The 8,043-nt window shown below is 41.5% G+C and overlaps 1 pseudogene; it reads left to right on the top strand.

Moving 5' to 3' along the window:
- Positions 1-7,306: 7,306 nt before the first annotated feature.
- LOC130036950 (uncharacterized) lies at positions 7,307-7,403 on the top strand (annotated as a pseudogene).
- Positions 7,404-8,043: the final 640 nt, after the last annotated feature.

Here is an 8,043-nt window from a genome sequence, read left to right on the forward strand (position 1 = left end):
CACTTCTGACTTTCTATTCAGAGATTACTTCTGGCAGGCTCAGGGTTCAGGGGATTGAACTCAAATTATCTGCATACAAAGTAAACACCCTCTGCATACTGCACTACCTCTTTGGCCCATATGTTTCTTTTTTAAATAACATTTTAGTAAAACATTTTTAATAAATTTTAAAAAAAAATTTTAATAGAACATTTCATTAAAAGTTTAATGTTGGCAAATACTGTTTTAATCATTAAAGTAAATATAAAATTAGAATAATACTTGGTAAAGCATGTTGGCCGCGTGTAAGGCGAACGCCCTAACCGCTGTGCTATCGCTCCACAGCGGGTAGGGCGTTCGCCTTACAAGCGGCCAACATGGCCGCCCCGAGTTCGATTCCTCCGCCCCTCTCGGAGAGCCCGGCAAGCTACCGAGAGTATTCGATATGCCAGACACAGTAACAACAAAGTCTCCAATGGAGACGTTACTGGGCCCGCTCGAGCAAATCGACGATCAACGGGAGGGCCTTTACCTTTACCTTTTACCTTGATAAAGCATAGGAACACAGCAGAAATAGACGTATATATCTTATTTGTAAATTTTTAACTGTAATACATTGTCCTTTTCCATTTCAAGGATGAGATGTATCCATAGAGTAGATTGGTTCACTCACAATACTATATTATCTCCTGGATGCTTTTTAAAACTACTTGCCATGTGCCTGTTTCTAAACTTTTTGAGTACTAAAGCCCTCTTTACTATTGTTAGATCTTTCTCTTGTTTTATTTTTACTTTATGTTCCAATCTTAATACTACCACCATCTACTCAGTCAACCTAGCTAAACCCTAAGGTCTCTTCCACTTTCTCCTGCACAAGTTTCTGCTTTCTGACAAAAGGGAGGACCTCAGAATGCTGACATCAATCTTATACCCAGGGCCGCAGGAGATAGTGTAGTGCTTATGGAACTTGTCTCACATTCACTAAATTTGACTCCCAGCACCACCTGATTGCCAGATTATCAAAGGCCTATAGCCTCGGAGGATACCAAACACCATGGCCACGTTTTCTGAGAATTGTCTGTGGGGCCCCGACACCTCCTGAGCATTGCTTTAGAGACTCTCCAAGCAACCAAAAATATATAATTCCCCAGAAATATGTATTTGTTTTAAATAGGGACCCTCACTTGAGGTGAGGTTCACAAGGAAATATTGCATGAAAACATAAATCAAAGAGCAGGGGAGACAGTGTAAATCATGTGAGTACAGATCATATATTTGGTGAAATGTGTTAAGATTCAGATGCCCAAGTCTTCGCACCAGGGATATTCCTTCAAAAATACCCCCAATATACTGGAAAGTTTCTAGAACATTAGATGACTAAAACTCAATTATGAGCAGCTTTGTAATTGTGTATCTCTTAGTAATTCTAATTGTTAAAGTAAATTTTAAATACACCCATCAAAGTTACCTTTTTACCACTAAATGGGAAAGATACTTTCTAATACTTATCCTCACCAAAAGCTCAACAGAGTGTGACACTTGCCAGGAAGTGTCCTCCCTTGCATTTTTCTCATGATACTTATTAGTACTTCACTCTTCTGTTTCTTCCCTCTTCTCATGCCAAATCTTTCTGTCTCCCTTGAAAGCTCCTCAAACATTATCCATTCAACATTGATGCTCTTTGCCACTTGCTCCTCTTGATTTCTTGTGCATGAACTGATTCTAAAACATAACATACCTGCAATTACAGTATTCTTGCCAAAGACAGTCATTGATATATCTTTGGATTTAGCATTCTTCAAGCTATTGGCACACAGGTGAGTAACGTGTTTTTTTACTACTGAGAAAACAAAAATAGATATGCTGGGTTTTAAAGTTCTACCAGTAGTCTGAGATACCAATGAAGGATATATATTTTTAAATTTTTATTGAATATCTGTGAGATTGACCATTGCAAAGCTATTCATAATTTGCTTCCAGTCATACAACGATCCAACATGCTTCCCTCCACTAGTGTACATTTCCAACCACCAATGTCCCTGGTTCCCTACAACATCCCCCAACACCCTACCCCCACTCCCAGCCTGTCTCTATGGCAGGCTCTTTAATTCTTTCTCTCTGTCTCCTTTTCATTTTGTGCATTATGGTTCTCATACAGTTACTAAGATTTCATCATGTTTGTTCAAGGAATTTAGTATTTTTATTGGGGGGTCACACCCGGCAATGCTCAGGACTTACTCCTGGCTCTGCACTAAGGAATTACTCCTGGTGGACCTCAGGGGACCATATTGGATGCTGGGATTCCAACCCGGGTCGGCCGCATGCAAGGTAAACACCCTACCCACTGTGCTATCGCTTCAGTCCTGGAATTTAGTATTTTTATCAGGAAGTTAAGGCTGGAGCCGCTTTGAGCCTCACTTATGCTGAGGCTTCCATAAGTACAGGGCAGTGAGAGTGGGCTGCCCACCCTGACTCAGAGAAAGCCTGGAGATTTCAGTCACAAAACCCGCATATCCGAATTTTCAGCTGTCATATTTCAGTGTTTGGCATATCGAATACTCTCGATAGCTTAATGGGCTCTCCGAGAGGGGCGAAGGAATCGAACTCGGGTTGGCCACGTTGGCCGCTTGTAAGGCGAACGCCCTACCGCTGTGCTATCGCTCCAGCCCACAGTAACAACAAAAGTCTCCAATGGAGACGTTACTGGGCCCGCTTGAGCAAATCGACGATCAATGGGAGGGCCTTTACCTTTACCTATATTTCAGTGAAATCCATCCTGAGATGGATTTATTTATGGGTCTCTGAAGCAAGACCAATACATTAGCTTGTTTAGCTGAGCCAGGGGTGGTTTGTTAACATGGCTCCCACATATCTTTTCGGAGTTTAATTTCTCGGTAAACTTACTCCTGAGGTGTTGGGATCCAGCTAGAGGCACAGTGGAAATCTGGGGTTATCAGGCAGCATGAAGGCACCATCAGACTGTAGATGCACTAACCTTGAGGGTTCAGGTTGACTTCTTGGAGGCACTGAACCCCCAGACTAACAAATATTCACTGAATTAATGAATAATAAACATTTTCAAAATGTGTCACTTTATTGCATTTTAGAAGGGTAACTTCTAACAGGGAAATAATATTCATGGTATAATCAAGACCTCTCATTCATTCTTAATATATTTAATAAAAGCTACACATTTTAGAAATTAATACAAAGAAATTCTTTATATTATCTGTCTTCATAGTTTACTTTTAAATTACTCAGATATCACCGTTTATACCACTGTTCTTAGCATAGAAATTTACAGATAGAAAGTGTTAAGTAAAAATTCATTTTTGGGGCTGGAGCAATAGCACAGGGGATAGGGCGTTTGCCTTGCACGCAGCCAACCTTGGTTCGATTCCCAGCATCCCATATGGTCCCTCGAGTACTGCCAGGAGAAATTCCAGAATGCATGAACCAGGAGTAACTTCTGAGCATCGCTGGGTGAAACCCAAAAAGAAAAATATTCATTTGGGCACTTCTGTGAATATAGTACTGGAAGTACTTGCAATAGCAGTCAGATAAAAAAAATATTAAAGGCATTCATGTAGGAAATGTAGAAACCAGGCTCTCACTATTCACAGAAGATGTGATATTATATTTAGAGAATTCTAAAACCTCTACCAAAAAACTCCTAGAAACAACTTATATAGTAAAGTTGCAGGCTATAAAATCATTACCCAAAAGTCTATGGCTTTTCTATATGCAAATAATGAGAGAGAAGAAAGTGACATGAAGAAAGCAATCCCATTCACAATCATGCCTCAGAAAATCAAACATCTCGGCATCAGCTTAACTAAGGAGGGAAAGGACCTATACAACAGGAAATAAGAGGAAACGAGGAAATGAAAACACCTCCTGCTCATGGATTGGGAGAATTAACATTGTCAAAATGGCAATACTCCCCAAAGCATTGTACAAATTCAATGTGATCCCTATAAACTTACACATAACATTCGTCAAAGAAATTGATCAAGCGCTCCTGAAATTCATATGTAACAACAAACGCCCTTGAATAGCTAAAGCATTTCTTGGGAAAACGACGATGGGAGGCCTCAGCTTCCCCAACCTCAAACTCTACTACAAAGCGATAATAGTTAAAACAGCATGGTACTGGAACAAAGGCAGAGCCGCCTACCAATGGAACAGGATTGAATATACTGACACACACCTTCAAATATATGTTCAAATAATCTTTGATAAGGGAGCAGGAAATGTGAAGTGCAGCAAGAAATGCCTCTTTAGCAAATGGTGCTGGAAAAACTGGACAGCTACATGCAAAAAAATGGGCTCAGACCTCTACCTAACTGCATGCACAAAAGTCATATTAAAATGGGTCAAAGACCTCAACATCAGATCAGAAGTCATAAGGTACATTGAAGACAAGGTCAGCAAAACCGTCCACAACATTGAAGCTAAAGGTATCTTCAAAGATAACACACCACTGCCAAAAAATTGGAAACACAGATAAACAAAGGGGACTATCTTAAATTAAGAACCTTCTACACCTCAAAAGAAACAGTGACCAGAATACAAAGACAATCTACAGAATGGGAAAGGATATTCACCCAATACCTATGTAATAAGGTGTTCATATCAAATATATACAAGGCACTGGTTGAACTGTACAAGAAGAAATCGTCCAACGCCATCAGAAAATGGGGTGATGAAATTAACAGAAACTTTCTCAAAGAAGATACCGAATGGCCAAAAGGCACATGAAAAATGCTCATCATCACAAATCATCAGGGAAATGCAGGTCAAAACTACAATGAGATCATCACCTCACACCACGGAAACTGGCCCACATCCAAAAGAACAAAAGCTACTGGTGTTGCCGTGGATGTGGGGAAAAAGGGACTCTCCTTCACTGCTGGTGCGAATGCGGACAGGTTCAGCCATTTTGGAAAACAGTATGAATGGTTCTCCGAAAACTAGAAATTGAGCTCCCATTTAACCCAGCAATATCATTCCTGGGAAGATAGCCTGGAGAGGCAAAAAAGTACAGCCGAAATGACATCTGCACTTGTATGTTCATTGCTGCACTGTTCAGAATAACCATAATCTGGGGGAAAAAAATCCCTAGTGTCCAAGAACAGATGACTGGTTAATGATAGTTTATTTATCTACACAGTGGCATACTATGAAGCTTTTAGAAAAAAAGAAGTCATAAAATTTGAATGAAAGTGGATCAATATAGAAAGTGAAATGAGTCAGAAAGCGAGGGACAGACATAGAAAGATTGTACTCATCGTGGAATATAAAGTAACAGAATGGGAGATTAATACCCAAGAATAGAGTGATAAGGACTGGGAGGTTTGCTCCAGGCCTTGGAAGCCGGTATCACATGCTGGGGGTAAAGGCAGCTCAGACAGAGAACAGAATACCAAGTAAAGGGTGTTTGGAGGACCCAGTTGAGTTGGGAGATTCATGCAAGAGTAGACCATAGACCCATTCTTTCTCCCCCACCGAGTCCACAATTTGACCCCCACAAGTCGCTCTCCAGAACCACCATGGCCCCAGAGGCAGATGGACCCAATTCGGAACCCAGCGGCTTTTGGCCGAAATGTGGCTGAACTATGCATTAAGCTATGTCACCATTCTACACCAGGTGGGAAAGGGTGTTTGTCCCTTCTGCCTTTATCTCCCCTGGCAGCACAATGGCAATCACCTCAGAGACTATTGGATAGCCAGGTATGAGCTAGCGGTGACAGGGCTACTACAGCCTCGTGGGATAGGGGGTGGGGGGTAGAAACAGCCCATTCTTCCTGCCCCGCCAAGACCATGAGTTGCCCACCATGAGCAGCTCTCTGGCTTGTCCATGGCCCCAGAGAACCAAAGAGAATGCCCTGCCACAGAAGCAGGGTGGGGGGCATGTTGGGAGGAATACTGGGTTCATTGGTGGTAGAGAATGATTTCCATGAGCAGGCACCAGTAACATCTCCATTCGTCCTAGCCCTGAGATTTTAGCAAGTGCCACATTGGAGGCTCTTTCACGGTCAGGGAAATGAGATCCATTATTGTTAGTGGGTTTTGGCATGTAGAATTCACCACGGGGAGCTTGCCAGACTCTGCCATGTGGGCAAGATACTCTCGGTAACCTGCCAGGTTCTCCAAGAAAGAGAACTGGACAAAAAGAGTTGTTGAATTATCAACAAGATCCAGTCTCTGGATCTTGGCCATTCATGGGACTACATGGCTCCAAGGGCAGTTCGTGGGTGTAACACTTAGCTACTGGAAGATGAGGGATCTGGATGAGGAGTCCCAGTCTTGATCCGAGCAGCCTTGGATGTCTCCGCCCCGGGTCCTGCACACCTGGGATCCTCTGCCAGTTCCTTCATGCATGAGGCTCCTTCAAGCTTGGGGAGAGTGGTCTAAGGCGTACCTATGGCTGGTTGCAGAGGTCTGCAGCTGCCGGAGCTCTGCTTGGGGTGGTGAGGGAACCTCACCAACAAGGCAAAGGGCCCTCAGTGAGGAAAGCCAGATGCGGGGTCAGGAGACTGTCATTTTAGACATATATGGAATTAATTTTAGATCGAAAAGTACACATCATTCAAACTGCTGTATATGCTTAGCAATAAATTATTATACACTTCTTCAATGACCTAAGAAAACCCCCTCTGCTCAGAGAACTCGATTTTTAATTACAGGTGTGCTTTGCCCATGTGGAATGACTGAGAATCACTATGAGTAGATAAAAAACTCACTATACACACGAAGATGCACACAGGTTACTTTGAGACATCTGTTTTGTTAATGTTTGTTGGCCAATAACCTCCACTGAGACCCTTTTTTCTGTCCTTTGCAGGAGCCTCATGAATCTCACCTTCCGTTCAAGTTGAACTTGTAATAAGGTGGAATTAAATCATCAATATGCTTCTCACCTCTTCCTTCAGGAGAAAAATCCTACTTACATTCAAGGTGGTCAAAGTGCAGACAATGCCATCCACCTTTTTCTGGAGAAGTACACGGGACCGAGGTGAGAACAGCAAAAGGCTCTATTTTAATGGTCTTAATGAAGGTTTCAGGGAAGGGCATTAAACAAGACTGATTCACCATCTTCCAAAAGAAATAATGTGCACAGCTGACGCCCTGGGTATGGTAAAAGAGAATATGGTAAAAACCATACTTTTTCTTCTGGGACATTAAGGTTCTAAATCTATAGCTTCAAGCTGCTTTGAAATACCTACCTTGATTAGGAATCACCGTCTGCCATAGGAGTGAGTAAGGACAACACTCAAAAAAATCAGAAGATAAAAATAGGGAAAAAAAACAACTCTTATACTCAGTTTGGCAACACATGTACTAAAATTGAAATGATACAGAGATTAGCATGGTCCTTGAACAGAGATGACATGCAAACTTGTAAAGTGTTCCACATTTTTGTTGCAAGAAGAATTAACAGGGCTACATTAATCTAAGACAAGCCCCACAAGTACTCCAAATTTCGACATAAAGTTAGCACAAATCCCCATCACAATGATCTCTCTCAATGTCAATGGACTAAATGCAGCAATTCAAAGGCAGAGGATGGCAGGATGAATTAGAAAACTGAAGCCAACATTCTGCTGCCTGCAAGAAACACATCTGAAAAATCAAAGAACACATGGGCTCAAATTCAAAGGCTGGGAAACCAATTCTTCGAGTAAAGAACACCTCCAAATATCTGGAGTGGCCATACTAGTATCAGACCACATGGACTTCAGGCTAAAGGTTATAAGAGACAGTGTAGGTCATTTCTTAATGATCATGGTATCTGTACATCAGAAAAAACTCACCCTCCTCAATGTATATGCTCCTAATGACAGACCAGCAAAATATGTAAAAACAAGTTCTAACAGACTTAAAGAAAAACATTGATAGCAACACAATACTAGATGGAGATTTGAAAGTACTTTCTCACTTCTCAATATATTAAACAGACAAAAACTCAGCAAGAAAATATTTTATTTGAGGGAAGTAGTGAACAACCATTGGCTTAGAATAGAAATCAAAGAGGAAATAAAAAGATTCCAGAAACAAATG

This window comes from Sorex fumeus, unplaced genomic scaffold (genome assembly GCF_029834395.1).
Source record: "Sorex fumeus unplaced genomic scaffold, SorFum_2.1 ptg000070l, whole genome shotgun sequence".
Lineage (NCBI taxonomy): Eukaryota > Metazoa > Chordata > Mammalia > Eulipotyphla > Soricidae > Sorex > Sorex fumeus.